Genomic DNA, 26,733 nt, shown 5'->3' on the forward strand with positions numbered 1-26,733 from the left:
AAAATGATCTGCATATATTTATAACCATTAAAAATTGAACAATGGTTAAAATTTACATATCAGAATATTAGCAGACTCAAGCAATTTTCTGAAAGCTTCAACATCTCTGTCATGCACACATTATTTTTAAGAATAGAATATAGGAAAAGTTTTCCAATGCTATAGGTGAATTTAAAGTAAATATTCTAAAAATTGAGTACATACTTAAAGCAGCAATGTAAAAATAGCTTAAAATACTGTGACTAAGTAGGATTTAACTCAGGAATATAAGGAAGAGATTAAAGAAGAAAGGACATATAAAAATAATAATAGATACAGAAAAAACACATAAAATCAGCAATTCATGATGAAAAATACTTAGTGAATTAGGTATAGAAAATAATTTTTTCACCTAATAAAAGACACTGCCAGTAATCCATAGGATACAAAGGTAATGCAAGCAAATATGAACATTCTTTTCAAAATCAGGAGCCAGATAATTATCTCTGAGATCACTCCTTCTATTTTATATTTTACTGAAGTTTTTATTCTAGTCCTTCTGTTGATCTTTCTCCATTCATTCGTTGGGTGAAGTAGGCTAAATTCGTCTCTTAGTAGTTCTTCAAGAAAGACTCATGACTAATATTCCCTGTTCTCTTGAGAGTTCAAAATATTTTGTTTGGAGCCTGTGTAACTGGCTATATCCTGGGATCTCAGAACCTTCTAAATATTACTAAAAATTTGCATACAGTAAAGTTCACTCTGTGCTTTAAAATCCATGGCTTGTGACAAAGGCATAGTGTTACATATCCACAATTATATCATACAGAATAGATTGACCATGCTAAAAACAAATCAGTCTCCTGTGCTTTACTCATGCTACCTTCCTCTACCCCTGAGCCTCTGGCAAGCACTGATCTTTTTACTACAGCTATACTTTTGCCTGTTTCAGAATGTCATATAATTGGAATCATAGAGTATGTAGCCTTTTCAGACCAGCTTCTTTCACTCAGCAATGCATATTTAAGATTCATCCATGTTGAGTGTGGATTAATAGCTCATTTATCTTTATTTTGAAATAGTATTCCATAATATCAATGTACCAAAGTTTGTTTTTGCATCAATATACCAAGTTTGTGCATTCACCTATTTAGCACATTTAGATCGTTGAAGGCTTTTTGTGATTATTAATAAAGCTGCTGTAAAAAATTTGCTTGCTGGTTTTTGTGTAGAAATAAGTTATCAAATCAATTAGGTAAATATTTAAGAGCATGAATACTGGGTCATATTTAAGTTTATGATAAGTTTTATAAGAACCATCAAGCTGTCTTCTAAAGTGGCTGTATCATTTTTCATTCCCTCCAGCAATGAGGGAGAGTTCCTACTGCTTCATCTCCTTGCCAGCCTTTGGTGTTGTCAGTGTTTTGGATTTTAGCCATTCTTATAGGTGTGTAGTGATGCTTCATTGTTGTTTTGATTTCCATTTCCCTAATGACAAATGATGTTGAGTGTCTTTTCATATGCTTATTTGTCATTTGCATATCTTCTTTGGTGAGGTGTCTGTTCAGATCTTTAGTCCATTTTGGGAGATCATTTCTTATTGTTGAGTTTTAAGAGTTCTTTGCATATTTGGATATAAATCCTTTATCATATGTGTGATTTTCAAGTATTTTCTCCAGTCTGAAACTTACCTTCTAGTTTCTTAATAGCATCTTTCATAGAGCAAAAGCTTTTAATTTTAATACAATCAAATTGATTAATTTTTTTCTTTCATGTATCATGCCTGTGGTATGTTGTATCTGAAAACTCATCAACAAACCCAAGGTTATTCATATTTTCTCCTGTTTTTGTCTAGATGTTTTATAGTTTGTATTTTCCATTTAAGTCTGTGATCCATTTGGAGTTAATTTTTGTGTAAGGTGTGAGTTCTGTGTTGATTCTCATTTTTTTTTCTTTGTATCTGAATATCCAGTTAGAAGCACAATTTGCTGAAAAAAACCATCCTTTCTCAATTAAATTGCCTTTGCATGTTTGTCAAAAATCAGTGACAATATTTGTGTGGGTCTATTCATGGGCTTTCTATTCTGTTACATTGATATGCTTGTTTATACTTTCACTGATATATTCTGTATTGATTAATTAACTTTATGTTTAATCTTAAAATTGGGTTATAATGGGTGCACCAACTTTGTTTTTCTTTTTAAAACTGTACTAGTTTTGGTTCTTCTAGTACTTTTGCCTTTCCATATAGATTTTAGAATCTATTTATTAATATCTACAAAAAGAGCTTGCTGGGATTTTGATTTTGATTGTATTGAATCTGTAGATCAAATTGGGAATAATTGATATTTTAACAATATGAAGTCTTCCAATCCATAAAAATAGACTGTCTCTCCATTTATTTAGATACTTAATTTCTCTCTCTCTTTTTTTTTACCAACTTTATTTGAGTATAATTGCTTTAAAATGTTATATTAGTTTCTACTGTATAACTAAGTGAATCCACTATATACATACATATATCCCCATATCCCCTTTCTCTTGTGTCTTCCCCCCCTCCGCTCCCTATCCTACCCCTCTAGGTGGTCACAAAGCACCAAGCTGATCTCCCTGTGCTTTTCGGCTGCTTCCCACTAGCTGTGTATCTTACATTTGGTAGTGTGTATATGTCCATGCGATTCTCTCACTTCATCCCATCTTACCCTTCCCCCTCCCCGTGTACTCAAGTCCATTCTCTACATCTGCATCTTTATTCCTATCCTGCCCCTAGGTTCATCAGAACCATTGTTTTTTTTTTTTAAAGATTCCATATATATGTGTTAGCATAAGGTATTTTTTTTTTCTTTCTGACTTACTTCACTCTGTATGACAGACTCTGGGTCCATCCACCTCACTACAAATAACTCAGTTTCGTTTCTTTCTATGGCTGAGTAATATTCCATTGTATATATGTGCCATATCTTCTTTATCCATTCATCTGTCGATGGACACTTAGGTTGCTTCCATGTCCTGGCTATTGTAAATAGTGCTGCAGTGAACATTGTGGTACATGACTCTTTTTGAATTATGGTTTTCTAAGGGTATATGCCCAGTAGTGGGATTGCTGGGTCATAATGGTAGTTCTATTTTTAGTTTTGTAAGGAACCTCCATACTGTTCTCCATAGTGGCTGTATCAATTTACATTCCCACCAACAGTGCAAGAGGGTTCCATTTTCTCCACACCATCTCAGATATTTAATTTCTTTCATTGTTATTTTATAGTTTTTCACATACAGGTTCTGTATGCATTTTTTATTAGATTTGTATCAAAGCATTTCAGTGTTTTAAAAACAAAATTCTCTTAAAATTTTTATAACATTTAATAACAAAAAGTCATTCAACTTTTTAACAGTTTTTAGTAATGTTTTGTTTTAAAAATTAAACTTATTGAAAAACTAGTCATATAAACCAATCAGATATAAATAAAGCCTTTATTTTCAGGTCTTTTAATGTCTGTCTTTATTAGGTTGACAGTAGTATTGCTATAATAGTATTAAGTGTCCTTATTCTTACTAAAATTAGCTGTTTTCAGGATTAATGGTTATAATAAACTTTGCTTTTTATAACTCTGTTTAGGTAAGGTAGAAACATTTTAAAATTAATTTTCAACTTTATGTGGACTATTTTATAGTAGAAAACTATTTGTTACCAAATGTTCTTAGGCTAAAAGTTCTAAAAGTAATCTTTAGACCTCAAATGAACTTTGTACTCTAAGATTTTTTATTTTAATGATATTTATATAATAAATATTAATTAATTTATTAGTGTGAGGGGGTTCCCCAATGACTGTGGGCCCCACACATTTCTCATTCTCAAACTCTCCACACCTAGTCTCCAGCAATTTGACAGAATTCTTTTTATATAATATTTATACCAGCTTATGACAACCAGCAGCTTCTGCCCCACCTAAGCATATCTCAGGAGCTATATCTCTCTGGATGCAACCTGACTGTCCAGATTTCGGCCTGGTGATATGCCCTGCAACCTCAGTTCTCTGACAGTTTAAAGAAAAGTGCTTGATTTTCAGTTTGTTAAAGTTTTTCTTGTAGGGATAGAAGTAGTGTTTCCAAACCCTTTACATGTCAGAGCTGAAACCGGAATCCTTTTTTATATTTTTTCTCTGCTTTGCAGGTACATTTTCTTGGTGAATTTTCATCATCTTTAAAATGGTTAGGCTGTTCATTTCCCCCTTTTTCTGATATCTTATTAAACATATATTTCTGTTATTATTCCAAGGTGATGGCATTGAATTTTCTTAGAGTACTAGCAGGAAGTTTTTGTGGGAGGTGGTGGAGGGAGAGGCCTGGGTAGTTTTCCAAGCCTCTCAGCTCAGAGGCTCTTTTATTGTTATAGCTATAGCCTATTTCCATAGAGTTTGGTGCTTCTGTATAGAGAGGCTGCCTCTGAATCTCAGAATATAATCTGGCTTAGGACAACTTCTAGTGTGACTCCTGGGGCTGCTAAGTCTCACAGGCTGGCTCAGAGGCAGCCATCATCAAGGGACTGTTGCCTGCTCAAGTGATGACTCACTTTTAAAGGAGTATTTTCTGAAAGCCACTCATTGTGGCTCCCCTGGGCACTTTCTGCAACTTCTTTCTCTACTTATTGAAAAGTTAGAGTTCTGTTACCTCTCAGCCCTTCTCATATAAGTTTTGTCACAGAGACCTCCTCTTTTGGAAAGTGAATATTTGCTGAATAGTCTATGAGACTGCAGATATTATAAAGTCATAGTATTTGGCAGTGTGATATTGGTACAAAGATAGACAAATATACAAATGGAAAGAGTAGTCTAGAAGTAGTCACACCTAAATAATTTACTGATTTACAGTGAAGGAATTACTGCAATTCAATGGGGGATATGAAGGTATTTTCAATAAATTGTACTGAATATATATATATATATAGAAAAAATGAATCTTGACTCATATCATGCCACACACAAAATTTTATTCAAAATGACAATAGCTCAAAGATCCAATTGTGACTGGTGAAGCTATGAAATTTTCAGAATAAAATATATAAGAAAATATTATTCACCTTGGGATAGACAAATATTTAACAAGACACACGAAACAAAAAAGAAGAGATTCATATATTTGATGATATTGAAATTAAAAATTTTGTACATAAAATGAAACCATTAGAAGAGTGAAAAGTCAACCTATGCAGTGGGAGGAGATGTGAAAACATATGAAAAGATTAACTTCATCAGCCATTAGGGAAATGAAAATGAAAACCAGAGTGAGATATCACTATACAACTGAATTTGCTTCAGTTAAACAGATGGAAAACACTAAGTGTTGATTTTTATATAGGGCAACTGGAATTCTCCTATACAGTTGATAGGAGCATAAATCAGTACAGTCACTTCATAAGACTGACAATGTTTACTGTAACTGATATACTCATTCCTATGATGCTAAAATTATACTCCTAGGTTTATACCCAACAGAAAAAACGTATATGTTTTAATGTACTTATGTACTTACATACATGAATTTTCGTAGCAACACTTTTTGTAAAAGACAAAAAATGGGAACCACCCAAATGTCCTTCAACTATAGAATGGATAACTAAATTGTTGTAAGGAACGGGTAAATTGTAGAATTCTGTACAGCAATGAGACTGAACCATCTACAACAATGAAAAGGAGCTAGATAGCAAAGTTGTACTATATGGTTTATTTATATAGATACAAAACCAGGCAAAACTAAACTGTGCTATTTTAAAACGGGTAGTGGTTATCCTGAGATGAAGTGGGTTAGGTCAGTGATAGGAAGGGAATATAAGGCTGGCTTCTGGGATGTGTGTAGTATTGTTTCTTGATCCATTTGTTGTTTACATGACTTTGTTTAGTTTGTAAAAATTCACTGAGTTTATGCTGACGATTTGTGTACTTTATTTATTATTCTTCCATAAAAACTTCAAAAACCAAAACCCAAACCAAAACTCTTTGTGGTAATCTACTCAAAATCTATATGATTTGAAGCAGGAGGGCTTTTCAACCTACTACTTCTGCTGTATTACCAAAAGCTGTAGCACACCTTGGACCCATCTCTCTATGTTTGCTTATTCCAGCTCTTTGGGACAAAAAACAGAACAAACTAGTGGTTTCTAAACTTGGCTGTATATCAGAAAAAACTTGGGAAGTTTTAATAAAGTATAGATTTACACTTTTCCAGGTTAATTTTATCCACAGACAGGTTTGGGACCTAAGGTTAAACTACTCAAAAGACTCCTAGAGGGATTCATCAGGCATAATGTTAATTTATAATTACATGGGTACAAGTCAGTTTGACCAAATTCTGACCCTGGTTATTTCATGCCTTTTGTACTGATTGGACTTAATGGGATCCATATTAAAAAGATAAAACTTGTTAGATAGCACCATCCTAATAACTCAGAACCTTCTTTTAGAAAAGTTTCAAATTGCAATCAAATTACAGATGTTCTTACATCTGTAATTGGTGGATGAAACCCATCTCATATGGTTGTTATAAGGAATAAATGGAGAATACAGTAAAGCACTTAGCATAGTGGTATCTGGTACATAAATTTGTTGAACGAGTTTTCAGGATCTCTGTGAGAGTCAAATTGGCATTTCTCAGTCAATTTAGAATTCTGCTTTTTCAGAATAGTGCTGTATTTTTTTGAATACCAAGCTAATATAACTGCCCACTAACATCAGGTGCATTTTTGAGGTGTCTATTCCAGCCCTGGTAATGAATTTGTACTCATCAGCAATGATCTCTTCAAGTTCCTAATCTGAATTGTCACCATCCTTTTGTAAAATGCCTGGCCAGTGTTAGGGAGGAATCCAGAGCCTGTGGTCATGAGCAAAACGGGCTTATTCAAGTGTAAAATTAAATCTCCTATCCACTCTTTCCTAGCATCATGATTTAACCAGTGAGCCAACCAGCTACAGGGAACTGAACAACAACCATGTAATTGGTATGAAATGCTCCACTGGTTCAGAAGACCAATTTGGTCACATCTTAATTCTTTCAACTAATCACTTCAGTACCCAACTTCCTTCTTTATCACCAAATCTAGAATCTCCCTCTTGGGGTTTCCCCTTACCCTTAATTTGCCCAAGAACTTCAGAATCTCACACAGCCCCAAAGCAGTTCACATTTTTACACCAACAAGAAAGAACCCTGGGGTTTTCCAGTCTACTGCCATAAAATCTATTACCACGTGGTGTGACTTTTGCATTTAGTCTTGCTCCGTCATGCAATTAGTATGGAATCACTGATGTTATGAAGCCTAGATGATCCAGATTCCTGCGGAGACTACAGTGGTTCTTTGAGGATAGATAATCCCTTGGTGCCAAGCTTGGCTAAGAGTGCCCCAAAGCTCCCCACATTATGGGATCTTTAGTGTCCACATATTTCAGCTCTCTTATAAGTTACTTCCATGTTCCTTCATCGTCCCAGAAGTGGTGAGACAAGATCAGCTATGTATTACTGTTACTTTACAGATCCAAAACCACTGTCCTCTTTTTCTACATAGGAATCAACAATCTAACTGAATAATGTCTGCTGTTGTTTCTTTTCCCCAGATTGTGGTACTACTCCCTCAGCTTTCTAAAGAAGACTAATTTCCATGACTTTAGGGCTTCATCTCTATACTTCTTGTATTCAGACTCCAACAGCCATGGTACCCAAGCAGGGAAATATCCCGCTGCCTCACTGTATTTTATATTCTAAAACTTGCCTTCTATATGCCCATTTCCTGCTCCCAAACCTAACTTTTCTCAAAATGATAGACAGTGGAAATATTCCCTACCTTCCAGGCAAACAGTATTATCCACTTAGAAGATTAAGTCTTCAGTGCATGATACACACAGAATATTATCCTCCATTAGCAGTACATTTGTAGCTGGGATTCTGGCTTAAATGCAAGAGTATTAACATTACAATTAAGTTGGTCATTGCACGGTTCAGATTGGTATCACTGGTATTGCCTTTGGTGTTATGCTGGTATTAACTTTTCAGAAGTGTAAATTCTTGGACCTCACTCCAGATCTACTGAGTTAGAAACTTCAAGGATGAATTCCAGCAATTTATTTCAACCAGTCCTCTAGGAGATTGTGATTAAAGCCAGAGTTTGGGAACCACTGATCTACACAGAAACATACTTTATAATTGTTTCTTCTGTAGGAGGAAAAGATCTGACTTCTGTGTTCTTGGTGATGTTTTCTGAGTGTCAGCTGTTCTTCAAACATGACTATGCATATGTCTTTTCTAGGATAAGCAACTGGATGTAGAAAACGGTGTAGTATAAACAGGTTTTTCTTGGAACTTAAAAAAAAAATCTGTGTCTGTTAGTAGTTCTGAGCTGGGGGCTCAGTGTCCTATCTGGGATATATGAAGAGGCACTAAGGAAACCCAGGGGACTCACTGCCATGTTGTTGCTTAGGTCCTAAGGTCCCTAGAGTCTACTGCCTTCTTTCCGGCTTTTAGCATCTTCCTCTTCTTGTTTGTTGTGTTATGTCCATGGTGTTTTCTTTGTAAGTCAGTAGAACTAGGCAGGGTCCATGGTTTTTTCCTTGCAAGAGGATAAAAGTATGTAGGATGGAGCTACCACAATTTGGCAGAACGAGAAGTTTTGTGAAGCTCTTTATAGCCAAATTACCATAAACTTGTGGTAGTGTTTTATGTCTTTTCCAATCTTTGATGTATTTTTATTAAGGAAAAATGTGGGATTAGAAAGGAATATTTTGATCTATGTTGGGATTATTTGAATTCAGATGCAGTATATGGTATTACTAAGCAATGAGAACAATAATTTCTCAGACACTTTGATACTTCTAGCCCATGGTCTACTGTGAAAGAATGCATTGCCCCTGAGAAAATGTATTATGAGAACAGAACAAGAGAGCACCAGGAAGAAATAGTGACAGTAGCAGCATTTTATTTCTTCTAGATGACAAACTAGTGGCAAGGCTACACAACTTATGCACCTACCTATCTAATTTAGAAATAAGATTTTAAGATTTAGAAAATGCTGGGAAGTACATTTTGCAATGCAGTTTGCTTTTGTCACCTTCATCATTCTCAGGAATGAGAAAGAATTCAATAAGCACTTTTACACTTTCAGGTCTTGGTCTTTACCTTACTGCATAGTTGTCAGAATCAAATCGGGCATAGATTTAGATCAGTGCTAAAAAGGAACATGTATCAGAGCTCAGAGTGTTATAGTTTAATGATCAGTTACTTATATTCATAGGGGAAACATTTTCATTACATTTTTCCAGAAAAGTGTTTGATAATGTAAATACATATTCTCTTTTATCGTAGCAGTGTACAAGCCTTCTGTTCACATCACTCACCAACCACTTTTCTTATTTGTTTATTAAATACTCATTTATCCTTTCATTTAATTATATGATTTAAATTAACCAAGTTGGTTGTGGGTTTATATTGTAGATTCTGTTATAAATAATGTACTTAATACTAATTTTTATTATAACAACTTGCATAAATTCTGCACTTTGTAGTGGTCTACTACCTTCTTGTTCTTTTGTATAATGTAGTACATGTTTTAAAAAACAGATCTCCTTTAGAATTTAGTTCCCTTCATTTATATATTTCTTTAAAAATGTTTATTAAATTCCTGCTCAATGCTAACCATTTACCAGATACCAGGAAGCAAAGATGAATAAAAAACAATCCTTCCCTTCAAGGAATCCTAGTAGAAAGATGCATGAATATAATGAAATATTATGATTTTTAAAATGAAGGAATATGCAAAATATCAGGTGACTACAAATATTAGACTGTCTCATTTTGACTGAGGGACTAGGAAAGCCTCCCCAAAGGAGGTGATGCTTTTAGCTGACTCTTGAATTAGAAGTAGGAGTTTATTGGGATGTGTGTGCCAGCAAGAAGGAGCAGAGGGGTGAGATATTTCAGGATATTAGTAGAGATGGGGCATAGTTTTGTGTAATTTAATTTTAAATGAAGAACTAAATAATCTTCAGTATATTAACAACATAACACCAATAATAATAACTAAAATATGATGAATGTGTGACTTAAAATCTGAAAGTTTAAAAAATATACATTGTCTTTGATTTTTTTTTTTTTTATAATCTATTTTTTTGGTAAACCACTGAAGAGGTCAACCTCCAAGCTTTGGGTTTGACAACTAATATTTCACAAACTGAGTGTGTTGATGGCATTCTAAATGTCACTTTTTGCCTCTCAAAAAGTCCTACAGGGGAGTCAGGCTCCACTAGAAAGACTTCAGAGTTAAGAGCAGCCAACCAAATGAAATACTTTCAAAGTCAAGTACTTTGGTAGAGTCCAAATAGATGGGTAGTTGTAAGCTAAAGATTGTAATGCCTACAGTTCCACCTGGTTCCTTATATTTGACTCTTTGAGCTGTTATTGATCTAAAATATTGTGCTAAGTCAGACTTTATAACCCAAAAGGGAATTCTTTGAGAATGGAAGACGCTAGAGAAAGAAATTTTACCTTAGACCTCTGGTGGGGTTGGATTTTGTTAGAATGCCATTTTTCATAACATTTTTCAAGGGTTTTTAATGTCATTCTATCTAATATTTAATTGTAATTTTCTGCAAAGACTTTAAGGTTGCTGATTTTTAAAAATATGAGTTTAATACAATAGTTATGTTGCATTCTGGCATCCTGACCTTTTAAAAACATGTCATTTCATTATGTTTCAGATATGTAAGTGCTGTGCTCTTTTCTAGCTTTTGCCCAGAGGAGAACTCATAATGAAGACAAGAGCCAGCTAGAGCTCATACCCTCTGAATCTCTGACATTCTCATTTTTAGGTAAACTATATCTGTCAACAGAGGGGAGGCTTTCTAGTTCCTGGAACCTGATCAAATTATGCATGCTGTTGAATAGAGTAGAGGCAAAAATAAGCCACTTAGGGTACAGGAAAAGAGAAATCAGATCTGGTTCAAGTTTCATCCCTTTCCTATAACTTCCTGAAATGTCTCTTGACAGATACACTTCACACCAATCTCCTCCATGTTTGACCCACCTCAGGCCTGTATTATCTGCGTGATATATTTTGGCACTTAATCATACACTCACTGTCTTGTAACATAAATGTGTATATCTTGTGTCTCTAATTAGGCCATATGCCTTTAGTGGAAAAGGACGCTGCCTCTACTTCTTGGTATTCTCTTTGACCCTTAATATAATTTTCAGCATATAATATATATTCTATACATTTTTATTTGATAAAGCTTAGTTCAGTTAGCTTATCATCTTTAAGAATGTACAGGAGCAGAAGAGCCATGAAAGTATCACTAACCAGGGAATGCTGATAAGTGGTCATGCTAGTGAACCAACTGGATTCCCTGTCTAACCCCTACCACTCCTTACTCTCTTCTCTCAGTAGAGCTGCACACTGTACTTTATTTCTTTACTTACCTTACTGTGTAACTCAGGGACACACTCTGAGATAGAAGGAGTGTCTTATTTTCCTTCAGACAAGCTCAAAAGTGGTGAAAAGTATTTTATATAACATCACCAGTTGTTCAGGTTGTATGAGGCAAATAAAACATTGCTGGTAATAATGAGAATTATGGCCAAATTGTCAAAAGTATAAAGTGAACCTATAAGTCCTAGGGCAGAAAAAAAGATGGGCTTAAATTGGAAATGGGAATAAAGAAGATTGCTCTGTGGTTAGACAGGGAAAATGGGGAAGATGTAGGAGAGGAGGTCTGGATGGAGTATTTAGACTTGACAATGGGAAAATCCAGGTTAAATCTGGCATAAGTTCATCCACTTGCAGAGCTCAGGGGAAAAGCATCTCAAGTAGCTAAAGCTGTTTTAGCTCTTTGAATATTCCCTCTAAGGAAGCAGACCCAGAGAACACTAAACACAAGTGGGCATGACTAGATTGATTTATTTTATTATTATTTTTAATAGATCTTTATTGGAATATAATTGCTTCACAATACTGTGTTAGTTTCTGTTGTACACCAAAGTGAATCAGCCATATGCATACATATGTCCCCATATCCCCTCCCTCTTGAGCCCCCCTCCCACCGTCCCTATCCCACCCCTCTAGGTCATCACAAAGCACCGAGCTGATCTCCCTGTGCTATGCTGCTGCTTCCCACTAGCTAACTGTTTTACATTAGGTAGTGTATATATGTCGATGCTACTCTCACTTCGCCCCAGCTTCCCCCTCCCACACTGTGTCCTCAAGTCCATTCTCCACATCTACATCTTTATTCCTGTCCTGCCACTAGGTTCATCAGAACCATCCCTCCCTTTAGATTCCATATATATGTGTTAGCATACGGTATTTGTTCTTCTTTTTCTGACTTACTTCACTCTGTATGACAGACTCTACGTCTATCCATCTCACTACAAATACCTCAATTTCATTTCTTTTTATGGGTGAGTAATATTCCATTGTATATATGTGCCACATCTTCTTTATCCATTCATCTGTCGACAGACATTTAGGTTGGTTCCATATCCTGGCTATTGTAAATAGAGCTGCAATGAACATTATGGTGCATGTCTTTTTGAATTATGGTTTTCACAGGGTATATGCCCAGTAGTGGGATTTCTGGGTCATATGGTAGTTCTATTTTTAGTTTTTTAAGGAACCGCCATACTGTTGTCCATAGTGGTTGTATCAATTTACATTCCCACCAATAGTGCAGGAGGATTCCCTTTTCACCACACCTTTAAATTCCAAATGGCTTAAAGACCTAAATGTAAGACCAGACACTATAAAACTCTTAGAGGAAAACAGAGGAAAAGCACTCTTTTACATAAACCACAGCAAGATCTTTTTAAACCCACCTCCTAGAGTAATGGAAATAAAAACAAAAATAAACAAATGGGACTTACTTAACTTAAAAGCTTTTGCACAGCAATGGAAACCATAAACAAGACAAAAAGACAATCCTCAGAATGGGAGAAAATACTTGCAAATGAAATAACAAAGGATTAATCTCTAAAATATACAAACAGCTCTTGGAGCTCAATATCAAAAAAACAAACAATCCAATTAAAAAATGGGCAGAAGACCTCCACCTCATGCCGGTCAGAATAGCCATTATGAAAAAATCTAGAGGCATGACTAGATTTAGATCTGTACATGTTGGTAGCTGAGGCTAACTGTTATAACAGATAGATCCCAATGTGTACAGTGTCAAACCAAAAGAGATTTATTTCTTGCTAAGAGCATTGGGTATTTGCCTAGATTGCCATGGTGGCCTTCTTGCATGTAGCTATCCAAGGACCTGGTTGATGGAGGCTTTGCCATCTTTATTATGTACCTTCCACGGTCTATGCAGGGGTGGGAGGGTCATCTCTATTTCAAATTAGCCATAAAGGGGAAAAAGGCAGTGAGGAACATATGTGGATGTTTTTAGGGGCCAGGTCTTGAAGTGGTAAATATTTCCATTGGTATTTATTCCAGTGTCTAGAACTCAGTAATATGGTTATACCTAACTAGTAGGCATTTAAGGAGCTATAGAATTCATGCAAGGTGATGGGGAGGGGTACCTCCTTTGGGAAAGAAAAGGTGAGAACCCTGGAAACTTTCCAGTTTTTCTCTGCTTGTCATACCTGTGACACTGTGTGTGTTGGGGTGTGTGTGTGTAATTATGTCAGGTACAACTATAGATAGATGCATCTTATGAACATCTCTGGGCCTGAGACACATGAACTATGCCAAAGTGCTTTTTCATGATTTGAAAGGACTGTTGTTTATTTGACTTAAAGTCAATTTTCTTTACCATTAAAAATAACCTTTCTGTCCAGAGTTTCATTAACTGAGGTATCCTTGTATGTGGAGACATCTTATTAGCACAGCATACACCTGGTGCCTTTGATAATATTTTAATTTTTTTAAATTAGAAAATGCTCATTAAAATTTATCCAAGGTGAGATTTTTTTTGGTATTTCAGTGAAGAGTTATATAGAACATGAATAATTTAGTGCTAAAATAATCAAATTTTGCATTACATGGTCTATAAAATATAAAGGGCTTCTAGTGCTTTTCTGAAACTTTAATGGATTTCTACATTTCAATAATTTTTTACTTTGTTGTATGCAAGCACAATTACCAAAAATTACTCCACTGGAACAGCTGTAGGCAATAGCATTAACAAAATCTGCCAATGAATTAGTCTATAATGTTCTGAAGTGCCCTTTCTTTGTTTAAATGCTTTCCTAACCTTATAAGAGAATCACTAAAATGATTTTGACCTAAGTCAATTATAAATGTTTGTATAACTTCATTTGGTAACAATTTATAAAATATCAAAAATTTGATAGGGGGGCTTCCCTGGTGGCGCAGTGGTTGAGAATCCGCCTGCTGATGCAGGGGACACGGGTTCGTGCCCCGGTCTGGGAAGATCCCACATGCCGCGGAGCAGTTGGGCCCGTGAGCCATGGCCGCTGAGCCTGCATGTCTGGAGCCTGTGCTCTCCAACGGGAGAGGCCACAACAGTGAGAGGCCCGCGTACCACACACACACACAAAAAATTTGATAGGAACTGTGTTAACAATGGAGAAATGAAATTATAAGCCACATTGTAGGTGCTAAAAAATATTTGTTGACAAATGAATGGAAAGATACAAAGATTCTATCACCTCTCTTTTGACCTAATTTATCACTTATTACCTGGATAATTGATCACTTATTCAATCACCTGAATATCAAGTCTTTGTTCCTGATTAGTACAGGCACAACTGTCAAACTTGTGGAGGAGTAATCCCATTAAAGGCTGTGCAGAGACTGGTTTAATTGCTAACAGTCAGTTCTGAAGATGAAGATGTCCTTAAATCAATATAAAAATAAATTAATTGAGCATTTACTTTGTATGAGCCAATTCAATTAAATAATTCATTTTGGTTCAATCAAGTAAGCACATATTGATTGTTCTCCATGGAAAGGCACTAACACTGGTTTGGGGAATATTTATATAGAATTGAATGAAGAAATATATCTATAATTTAGCAAGCTTTTGGTCCTGTAAAATATCATGATTGTGAAAACTCATCAATCTGATTGATATGTGTCATCTCTGGAGGGAAGCTCCTTGACTGGTACCTGAAACTGCTAGTTTTGATGCTTCTTGTGACCTGGAAATGACCTGTCAAGACATAATGGCTATGTTTTATGTTTTCTATTCTAGTCATTCATGATTTAAAAACATGATCATACTCAGAGATGCATGTTTTGTCAGATACACACATGCACACACTCCTTTTAGCCCCTGTTTAGCATGTACCTTGAACTCTCCCTTCTGAACTGGCTTTGATAGTTGAGAAGGGAAGTTGGAATAATTGAGATTCAGAAGCACAATGGATATCGAGATCCCAGGATCCCAATATCTTGGGATCCCAGGTTCCATTAGGAAAAGAGTCAGGATGTCTGCAAACAATTGAAAGTGTATGTTGGGAAAGATGACATTAAAGAGAAGTCTCTTGGTGTATAACTTTCTTTTTTCCAGCCTTCCAGTCTTTGCAGAGCCATCTTACCCAGTGCTCTTGGGCTGACCTTTTGCCCATGCAGAAGTCCCGCACAGTTATGTACTCTCTAGCAAATGCTTCAACACTTCAGAACTTACTCTTCCTTTCAGGTATTTCAGAAGATGACTACCTCTGCTCATCCTGCAGGATATACTAGAGGTCTGTTACTTTCAGGCTCAGTTCCACTTAATTTCAAAACCGTTGAGAACAAAATATTATAGAGTATCATGGACTTTTTTCCCCACCAGACTGTGGTCTGGAATATCCAAAAAATACCTAGTGAAACTGGAGGGAGGGAGGGAAGCCTAGCAACTGATGAGCTTGAATCTACAATCTCCATTTCCACTCATGTGATGGACACACTGCCAAAGCCATGGCAACTAGTTTCTAGTCTGGGTCCTGATGGGTCTTGAGCCTGTCCTTAGAACTCCAGTATGTAGGAATAGAGCCCCAACTCCTTTCCTCTCACAGTAAGCCTCTCCCTGAATTGAGCTGGGTTTCTGGCCCCCACCTGACTTGACCACTTCTGTTATTGAGAAGTCTATGTCCCCATTTGATGCCCAAAATGTTATTCTACCATTTGTGTATTAATATCCAGCTTAGTCTTTTCTTGTACTATCTGGGACTTTATAATTTGTACTAGGGTACCTCTGCCCAGTGATTTCATCCTTAGCCTCAATCTTACACCGGTCTCTGCTTTTTCCTATCTCCCTGACAGGATATTCCAGCATGCCATGTGCCCAGGGTTGCTTCATCTCTGATGGTTTACAAGGTCTACCTTTCCTTCAACACACACCCTTACCCAGTTCTTGAGGGTAGATATAAGGCAAAGACTTTAGGATAAAGTAGTTTGTTGACATGCTGAACACATAGGAGAACCAAGGGTAAGTCATCTATTCTCAGAGTCCTATTGGCTTTTTAAACTATAATTTAGAGGTTTAGATTATGTAGTTTTGACCATATTAGCAAGTCTAAATCTGCTTCCTGAGAAGAGCTTTGTCTTACTTGTTGACCTTTTGACTCATGTAGCTTGTTTCCTTGCAGGGATAGAATGCCTTTTCTTTGGGCAAGAAGTCAAGTCAGATTCTTCACTTCTTTTATAATTAATAGACTTTATATTTTAGACTTACAGAAAAATTGATCTGAAATTACAGAGAGTTACCACATACTCTCTCCTTCCTCAGTTTCTCCTATTATTAACATCCTGCATTAGTGTGGTACATTTGTTACAATTGATGACTATTATTGATATATACATTGTTATTAACATAGTTTAATAACATAGTATTAAACTATGTTAATAGTTTGTAAACTAAAGTCCATAGTTTACAATAGGGTTCCCGCTTTGTATTATACAGCTAGACAGATTTTGACAAATGCATAATGTAGTGTATCCAACATTATAGTATCATACAGAATAATTTCACTGCCCTGAAAATCTCCTGTGTGCCACCTATTCATCCTTCCTGCCCTTCCTCCAAGCCCCTGGGCACCACTGATCTTTAAACTGTCTCCATAGGTCTGCATTTTCCAATATGTCATAAAGTTGGAATAATTCAGTATGTAACCTCTAAAGATTGTCATCTTTCACTTAGTGATATGCATTTAATGATCTAATTAATGCCCTTTTGTGAATAGATAGCTCATTTCTTTTTATTGCTGAATAATATTCCATTGTGTTAATGTATCCAGTTTATTTATCCACAGGACATCTTGCTTTCTTCCAAGTTTTGGCTGTTATAAATAGAGTTGTTGTAAACTTCTGGGTGTAGTTTTTGTGTAGATATGTTTTCAACTCATTTGAGTAAATACCAAGGAGAGTGATTGCAATATCATATAGTAAGAGTATGTTTAGTTTTGTAAAAAACTGCTCAACTGTCTTCCAAAGTGGCTGTATCATTTTATATTCACAAGCAATAAATGAGAGTTCCTGGTGCTCCACAGCCTCACCAGAATTTGATTTTGTCAGTGTTTTGGATTTTAACCAAATCCAAACGTGGATTGGCATTCATGTTGTGGTTTTAATTTGCATTTCCCTAATGACTTATGATATTGAACATCTTTTCATATGCTTGTTTGCCTTTGGTACATATTCTTTGGTGAGATGTCTGTTCATATCTTTTGTCCATTTCTTAGATTGCGTTGTTTATTTCCATATGGTTGAATTTTAAGAGTTCTTTTCATATTTTAGGATCCTTTATCACATATATGTCTTGCAATATTTTCTCCCAGTCTGGTACTTGTCTTTTAATTCTTTTAACAGTGCCTTTCACAGAGTAGAAGTTTTTTTTAGTTCCTGTTTTGTTGAGATATTGAGATATAATTGATATACAGCACTGTATAAGTTTAGGGTGTACAGCAAAATGATTTGACTTACACCATCCTGAAGCTATTACTACAATAACTTTAGTGACCATCATTCATACAGATATCAAATTTAAAAAAATAGAAAAGTTATTTTCCTTGTAATGAGAACTTTTAGGATTTACTCTCTTAGCAAATTTCATATGTAATTGAAATATAATCAATTAACTTTATCATGTTGTACATTAGATCCCTAGTACTTATTTATCTTATAACTGGAAGTTTTTTTCTTTTGACCACCTTCATCCAATTTCCCCTACCCCCACCCTCTGCCTCTGGTAACCACAGATCTGATCTCCTTTTCTATGAGTTCTTTGTTTATTTGTTTGTTTTTGAAGTATAACTGACCTACAATGCTATGTTGGCTCCTGGCACACAACATAGTGATTCAATATTTCTGTACATTTCAAACTAATCACCGTGATAAGTCTAGTTACCGTCTGTCACCATACAAATATATTATTATTGACTATATTCCCTACATAGTACCTTGACAAATTTATCTTGTAATCAAAAGTTTGTACCTCTTAATCTCCCTTAGATATTTCTCTCCTCTCCTCACCCTCTCCCCTCTGACAACCATCGTTTGCTCTCTGTATCTATGATTCTATTTTGTTATATTTGTCCATTTGGTTTTTTTTTTAGATTCCACATATAAGTGAAATCATATAATATTTGTCTTTGTCTTACTTATTTCACTCAGCACAGTACCCTCTAGGTCCATCCATGTTTTTGCAAATGGTAATAATTCTCTTTTTTATGGCCAAGTAATATTAATATTCTCTCTGTATATATAGAATACATATAATAATATTATATATATATATAATATTTAATTGCTGGGTTGTATGGTAGATCTATTTTTAATTTTTTGAGGAACCTCTGTACTGTTTTCCATAGTGGCTGCACCAATTTACATTCCCACCAATAGTGCATGAGTGTTCCCTTTTCTCCACATCTTTGCCAACACCTGTAATTTGTTGTCTCTTTGTTAATGGCCACTCTGGTAGGTATGAGGTGATATCTCACTGTGGTTTTGATTTGCATTTTTCTGATGATTAGTGATGCTGAGCATCTTTTCATGTGCCTGTTGGCCATCTGTATGTCTTTTTGGAAAAACATCTGTTATGGTCCTCTGACCATTTTTTAATCGTGTTGTTTCTTTGTTTGGTGTTGAATTGTATACATTCTTTGTATATTTTGAATATTAACCCCTTATTGGGTATATTATTTGCAAATATCTTCTCTATTCAGTAGGTGGTCTTTTCATTTTGTTGATAGTTTCCTTCACTGTGTGAAAGATTTTTAACTTGATTTAGTTCCATTTGTTTATTTTTGCTTTTGTTTCCCTTGCCTGAGGAGACATATCCAAACAAATATTACTAAGAACAATGTCAAAGAGTGTACTGCCTGTTTTCTTTTAAAACTTTTATGGTTTCAGGTCTTATATTTAAGGGTTTAATCCTTTTTGAATTTATTTTTGTGCATGGTATGAGAGAGTAGTCCAGTTTGATTCTTTGCATGTAGCTGTCCAATTTTCTCAATATCACTTATTGGAGAGGCTGTCTTTTCCCCATTGTATATTCTTGCCTCCTTTGTTGTAAATTAATTGCCCATATAAGTACGACTTTATTTCAGGGTTTTCTATTCTGTTCCATTGATCTATGTACATGTTTTTGTACTGGTTCTGATTAATGTAGCTTTGTAGTATAGTCTGAAGTCAGGGAGCCTGATTCTTCCAGTTTTGTTTTTCTTTCTCAAGATTGCTTTGGCTATTCAGGGTCTTTTGTGTTTCCATGACAACTTTAGAATTATTTGTTCTAGTTCTGTGAAAAATGCCATTGTTATTTTGAGAGGAGTTGAATTGTGTCTGTAGATTGCCTTGGGTAATATGGTAATTTTAACAATATTAATTCTTCCAACCTAAAAGCATGGTATATCTTTTCATTTGTTTACTCCATCTTCAATTTATTTTTTTCATAGAGGTTTCTGAGTATAGGTCTTTGCCCTCCTTAGTTAGATTTGTTTCTAAGTATTTTATTCTTTTTGCTGCAATTATAAATGTGATTGTTTTCTTAATTTCTCTTTCTGATTGTTTTTTCTTAGTGTATAGAAACACAACGAATTTCTATATATTAACTTTGTATCCTGCAACTTTACAAAATTCACTGATGAGTTCTAGTAGATTTTTGGTAGTGTCTTTAGGATTTTCTATGTACAGTATCATGTCATCTGCAAAAAATGACAGTTTTACTTCTTCCTTTCTAATTTGGATGATTTTTATTTCTTTTTCTTGTGTGATTTCTGCATCTAGGATTTCCAATACTATGTTGGATAAAAGTGGTGGGAGTGGGCATCCTTGTCTTGTTCCTGATCTTAGAGGAAATAATTTCAGCTTTTTACCATTGAGTATGATGTTAGCTGTGGGCTTGTCTTACATGACCTTTATTATGTTAGGTACATTCCCTCTGTACCCAATTTGTTGAGAATTTTTATCATGAATGGATGTCGAATTTTGTCAAAATCTTTTTCTGCCTCTATTGCAATGATTGTATGGTTTTTATTCTTCAGTTTGTTAATATGGTGTATCACATTGATTGATTTGTGAATATTGAAAAATCCTTGCATCCCTGGGATAAATTCCACTTGATCATGGTGTATGATCCTTTTAATGTATTGTTGGATTTGATTTGCTAATATGTTGTTTAGGATTTTTGCGTCTATGTTCATCAGTGATATTGGCCTGAAATTTTCTTTTTTGTGTGTGATGTTTTTGTCTGATTTTAGTATCAAGATGATACTGGCGTCATAGAATGAGTTCAGAAGTATTCCTTCCAGACTTCCCTGGTGGCACAGTGGTTGAGAGTCTGCCTGCCGATGCAGGGGATATGGGTTCGTGCTCCGGTCCAGGAAGATCCCACATGCCACAGAGCGGCTGGGCCCTTAAGCCATGACCGCTGAGCCTGCGTGTCCGCAGACTGTGCTCCACAACGGGAGAGGCCACAACAGTGAGAGACCCACGTACCAAAAAAAAAAAAAAAAAAAAAAAAGAAGTATTCCTTCCTCTGAAATTTTTTGGGATAGTTTGAGAAGGATAAGTTTTAACTCTTTAAATATTTGGTAGAATTCATCTGTGAAGTCATATAGTCCTGGACTTTCACTTCTTGGGAGTTTTAAAATTATTGATTTAATTTCATTACTGGTAATTTGTCTCTCCATATTTTCTATTCATTACTGATTCACTCTTGGGAGATTGTTCATTTCTAGGAATGTTTCCACTTCTTCTAGGTTGTTCATTTTATTAGTGTATAATTATTCATAGTGATGTTTTCTGACCCTTTGAGTATCTGTGCTGGTACTTTTTCATTTCTGATTTTATTCATAAGAACACTCTCTCGATGAGTCTGGCTAAAGGTTTATTGACTTTATCTTTTCAAAGAACCAGCTTTTAGTTTCATTGATTATTTCTATTCTTTTCAGTCTCTATTTCATTTATTTCTGATCTGCTCTTTAGTATTTCTTTCCTTCTAATGTTGGGTTTTGCTTGTTTTTCACTTTCTAATTCCTTTAGGTGTAAGGTTAGTTTGTTTATTTAAGATTTTTCTTTTTTACTCAGGTATGCTTGTATTGCTTTAAACTTCCCTATTAAAACTAATTTTGCTGTGTCCCATAGATGTAGTTTTTTTTTAAACATCTTTATTGGAGTATAATTGCTTTACAATGGTATGTTAGTTTATGCTTTATAACAAAGTGAATCAGGTATACATATACATATATCCCCATATCTCCTCCCTCTTGCATCTCCCTCCCACCCTCCCTATACCACCATTTTAGTTGGACACAAAGCACCGAGCTGATCTCCCTGTGCAATGTGGCTGCTTCCCACTAGCTATCTATTTTACATTTGGTAGTGTATATATATCCATGCCACTCTCTTACTTTGTCCCAGCTTACCCTTGCCCCTCCCCATGTCCTCAAGTCCATGCTCTACATCTGCATCTTTATTCCTGCCCTGCCCCAATGTTCATCAGAACCTTTTTGTTTTTTTAGATTCCGTATATATGTGTTAGCGTATGATATTTGTTTTTCTCTTTCTGACTTACTTCACTCTGTATGATGGACTCTAGGTCCATCCACTTCACTACAAATAACTCAATTTCATTTCTTTTTAAGGCTGAGTATATATATACTCATATATATATATATATATATATATATATGAGTATATATATCCATTGTATATATACACCACATCTTCTTCATCCATTCATCTGTTGATGGACACTTACATTGCTTCCATGTCCTGGCTATTGTAAATAGAGCTGCAATGGACATTGTGGTAAATGACTCTTTTTGAATTATGGTTTTCTCAGGGTATATGCCCAATAGTGGGATTGATGGGTCATATGGTAGTTCTATTTGTAGTTGTTTAAGGGACCTCCATACTGTTCTCCATAGTGGCTGTATCAATTTACATTCCCACCAACAGTGCAAGAGGGTTCCCTTTTCTCCACACCCTCTCCAGCATTTATTCTTTGTAGACTTTTTCATGATGGCCATTCTGACTGGTGTCACATGATACCTCATTGTAGTTTGACTTGCATTTCTCTAATAATTAGTGATGTTGAGCATCCTTTCATGTGTTTGTTGGCAATCAGTATATCCTCTTTGGAGAAATGTCTATTTAGGTCTTCAGCCCATTTTTGGATTGGGTTGTTTGTTTTTTGGTAGTTGTTGTTGTTTTGTATTCCTTTTATTTCTTTTTCTTCTCTGTTTGCCATGGCTAGGACTTCCAAAACTATGTTGAATAATAGTGGCCAGAGTGCACATCTTTGTCTTGTTCCTGATCTTAGAGGAAATGCTTTCAGTTTTTAACCATTGAGAATAATATTTGCTGTGGGTTTGTCATATATGGCCTTTATTATGTTGAGGTAGGTTCCCTCTGTGCCCACATTCTGGAGTGTTTTTATCATAAATGGGTGTTGAATTTTGTCAAAAGTTTTTTCTTCATCTATTGAGATGATCATATGGTTTTTATTCTTCAGTTTGTTAATATGGTGTATCACATTGATTGATTTGCATATATTGAAGAATCCTTGCATCCTTGGGATAAATCCCACTTGATCATGGTGTATGATCCTTTTAATGTGTTGTTGGATTCTGTTTGCTAGTATTTTGTTGAGGATTTTTGCATCTATATTCATCAGTGATATTGGTCTGTAGTTTTCTTTTTTTGTAGTATCTTTGCCTGGTTTTGGTATCAGGTTGATGGTGGCCTCATAGAATGAGTTTGGGAATGTTCATTCCTCCACAACTTTTTGGAAGAATTTGAGAATGATGGGTGTTAGCTCTTCTCTAAATGTTTGATAGAATTCACCTGTGAAGCCATCTGGTCCTGGACTTCTGTTTGTTGGAAGATTTTTAATCAGTTTCAATTTCATTACGTGTGATTGGTCTGTTCATATTTTCTATTTCTTCCTGGTTCAGTCTTGGAAGGTTATACCTTTCTAAGAATTTGTCCATTTCTTCCAGATTGTCCATTTTATTGGCATATAGTTGCTTGTAGTAACCTCTCATGATCCTTTGTATTTCTGCAGTGTCAGTTGTTACTTATTGTTTATTTCTAATTCTATTGATTTGAGTCTTCTCCCTTTTTATCTTGATGAGTCTGGCTAATTGTTTATCAATTTTGTTTATCTTCTCAAAAAACCAGCTTTTAGTTTTATTGATCTTTGCTATTGTTTCCTTCATTTCTTTTTCATTTATTTCTGATCTGATCTTCATGATTACTTTCCTTCTGCTGACTTTGGGTTTGTTTCTTGATCTTCTTTCTCTAATTGCTTTAGGTGTATGTTTAGGTTGTTTATTTGAGATGTTTCTTGTTTCATGAGGTAGGATTGTATTGCTATAAACTTCCCTCTTAGAACTGCTTTTGCTGCATCCCATAGATTTGGGGTCATCATGTTTTCATTGTCATCTGTTTCTAGGTATTTTCTGATTACCTCTTTGATTTCTTCAGTGATCTCTTGGTTATTTAGTAGTGTATTATTTAGCCTGCATGTATTTGTATTTTTTACAGATTTTTTTCCTGTAATTGGTATCTAGTCTTATAGCGTTGTGGTTGGAAAAGATACTTGATATGATTTTAATTTTCTTAAATTTACCAAGGCTTGATTTGTGACCCAAGATATGATCTATCCTGGAGAATGTTCCATGAGCACTTCAGAAGAAAGTGTATTCTGCTGTTTTTGGATGGTATATCCTATAAATATCAACTAAGTCCATCTTGTTTAATGTATCATTTAAAGCTTGTGTTTCCTTATTTATTTTCATTTTGGATGATCTGTCCATTGGTGAAAGTGGTGTGTTAAAATCCCCTACTATGATTGTGTTACTGTTGATTGCCCCTTTTATGGCTCTTAGCATTTGCCTTATGTATTGATGTACGCTTATTTTGGGTGTATAAATATTTACCATTGTTATAGCTTCTTCTAGGATTGATCCCTTGATCATTATGTAGTGTCCTTGTTTGTCTCTTGTAATAGTCTTTGTTTTAAAGTCTATTTTGTCTGATATGAGAATTGCTACTCCAGATTTCTTCTCCATCACCTCCCTTTCTGTCTGTATGTGTCCCTAGGTCTGAAGTGTGTCTCTTGTAGACAGCATGTATACAGGTCTTGGTTTTGTTTCCATTCAGCCAGTCTATGTCTTTTGGTGGGAACATTTAATCCATTTATATTTAAGGTACTTATTGATATGTATGTTCCTATTACCATTTACTTAATTGTTTTGGGTTTGTTCTTGTAGGTCTTTTCCTTCTCTTGATTTTCTTGCCCAGAGATGTTCCTTCAGCATTTGTTGTAAAGGTGGTTTGGTAGTGCTGAATTCTCTTAGCTCTTGCTTGTCTGTAAAGGTTTTAATTTCTCCATCAAATCTGAATGAGATCCTTGCTGGGTAGAGTAATCTTAGTTGTAGATTCTTCCCATTCATCACTTTAAATATTTCCTGTGACTCCCTTTTGGCTTGAAGAGTTTCTGCTGAAAGATCAGCTGTTAACTTTATGGGGATTCCCTTGTATGTTATTTGTTGTTTTTCCCTTGCTGCTTTTAATATTTTTTCTTTGTATTTCATTTTTGATAGTTTGATAAATATGTCTCTTGGCGTGTTTCTCCTTGGATTTATCTCTGTACTTCCTGGACTTGATTGAGTATTTCCTTTCACAGATTAGGGTAGTTTTCAACTATAACCTCTTCAAATATTTTCTCAGTTCCTTTCTTTTTCTCTTTTTTCATCTGGGACCACTATTATTTGAATATTGGTGCATTTAGTGTTGTCCCAGAAGTCTCTGAGACTGTCCTCAATTCTTTTCATTCTTTATTCTGCTGTGTGGTAGTTATTTCCACTATTTTATCTTCCAGGTCACTTCTCTGTTCCTCTTCCTCAGTTATTCTGCTATTGATTCCTTCTAGATTATTTTTTAATTCCATTTATTGTGTTGCTCATCATTGTTTGTTTGCTCTTTAGTTCTTCTACGTCCTTGTTAATGCTTCTTGTGTTTTCTCCATTCTACTTCCAGGATTTTGGATCAACTTTACTATCATTATTATGAATTCTTTTTCACATAGACTGCCTATTTCCTCTTCATTTGTTTGGTCTGATGGGTTTTTACCTTTCTCCTTCATCTCCTGTGTCTTTGTCTTCTCATTTTGCTTAAGTTACTGTGTTTGAGGTCCTCTTTTTCAGGCTATGGGCTCGTAGTTCCCATTGTTGTTTTTGATGTCTGCCCCCAATACCTAAGGTTGGTTCAGTGGGTTGTGTAGGCTTCCTTGTGGAGGGGACTGGTCCCTGTGTTCTGGTGGATTAGTTTGGATCTTGATTTTCTGGTGGGCAGAATCACGTTCAGTGGTGTGTTTTGGTGTGCCTGTGACTTTACTATGATTTTAGCCGGCCTCTCTGCTAATGGGTGTGGTTGTGTTCCTGTCTTGCTAGTTGTTTGGCATAGGGTGTCCGGCACTGTAGCTTGCTCATCGTTGAGTGGAGTTGGGTCTTAGCATTGAGATGGAGATCTCTGGGAGAGCTTTCACCATGTGATATTACGTGGAGCCAGGAGGTCTCTGGTGCACCAATGTCCTGAACTCGGCTCTCCCACCTCAGAGGCACAGGCCTGGCACCCGGCCAGAGCACCAAGACCCTGTTAGGCATACGGCTGAGAAGAAATGGGAGAAAGAAAAAAATAAAATACAAGTTGTTAAAATAAAAAAGTTATTAAAAATTTAAAAATATTAAAAAGTTATTTAAAAAGAAAAAAGAAAGAAGAGAGCAAGCAAACCAAAAAAGAAATCCACCAACCATAACAAGTGCTAAAAACTATACCCCCACCCCCCAAAACAGTATAGACAGAACGTTAGGACAAATGGTAAAAACAAAACTATACAGGCAAAATCACACAAAGAAGCATACATATACACAGTCACAAAAAGAGAAAAAGGAAAAATATATATATATCTATATATAAAAAAATAAAAAGGAAGAGAGCAAACAAATCTACCAATGATAATAAACTCTAAATACTAAACTAAGATAAACATAAAACCAGAAACAAATTAGATTCAGAAAGCAAACCCCAAGTCTACAGTTGCTCCCAAAGTAAACCACCTCAATTTTGGGTTGATTCGTTCTCTATTTAGGTATTCCAGAGATGCAGGGTACATCAAGTTGATTGTGAAGATTTAATCCACTGCTCCTTAGGCTGCTGGGAGATATTTCGCTTTCTCTTCTTTGTTCACACAGCTCCCAGGGTTCAGCTTTGGATTTGGCCCTGCCTCTGCATGTAGGTCATCTGAAGGCATCTGTTCTTCACTC

General features: G+C 35.5%; 1 pseudogene; it reads left to right on the forward strand.

The window, feature by feature from the left end:
- Window positions 1-26,733, forward strand: part of LOC131755673 (small ribosomal subunit protein eS12-like) — an 85,854-nt pseudogene that overhangs the window by 50,680 nt on the left and 8,441 nt on the right.

The sequence above is a fragment of the Kogia breviceps genome, chromosome 4, assembly GCF_026419965.1.
Source record: "Kogia breviceps isolate mKogBre1 chromosome 4, mKogBre1 haplotype 1, whole genome shotgun sequence".
Classification (NCBI taxonomy): domain Eukaryota; kingdom Metazoa; phylum Chordata; class Mammalia; order Artiodactyla; family Physeteridae; genus Kogia; species Kogia breviceps.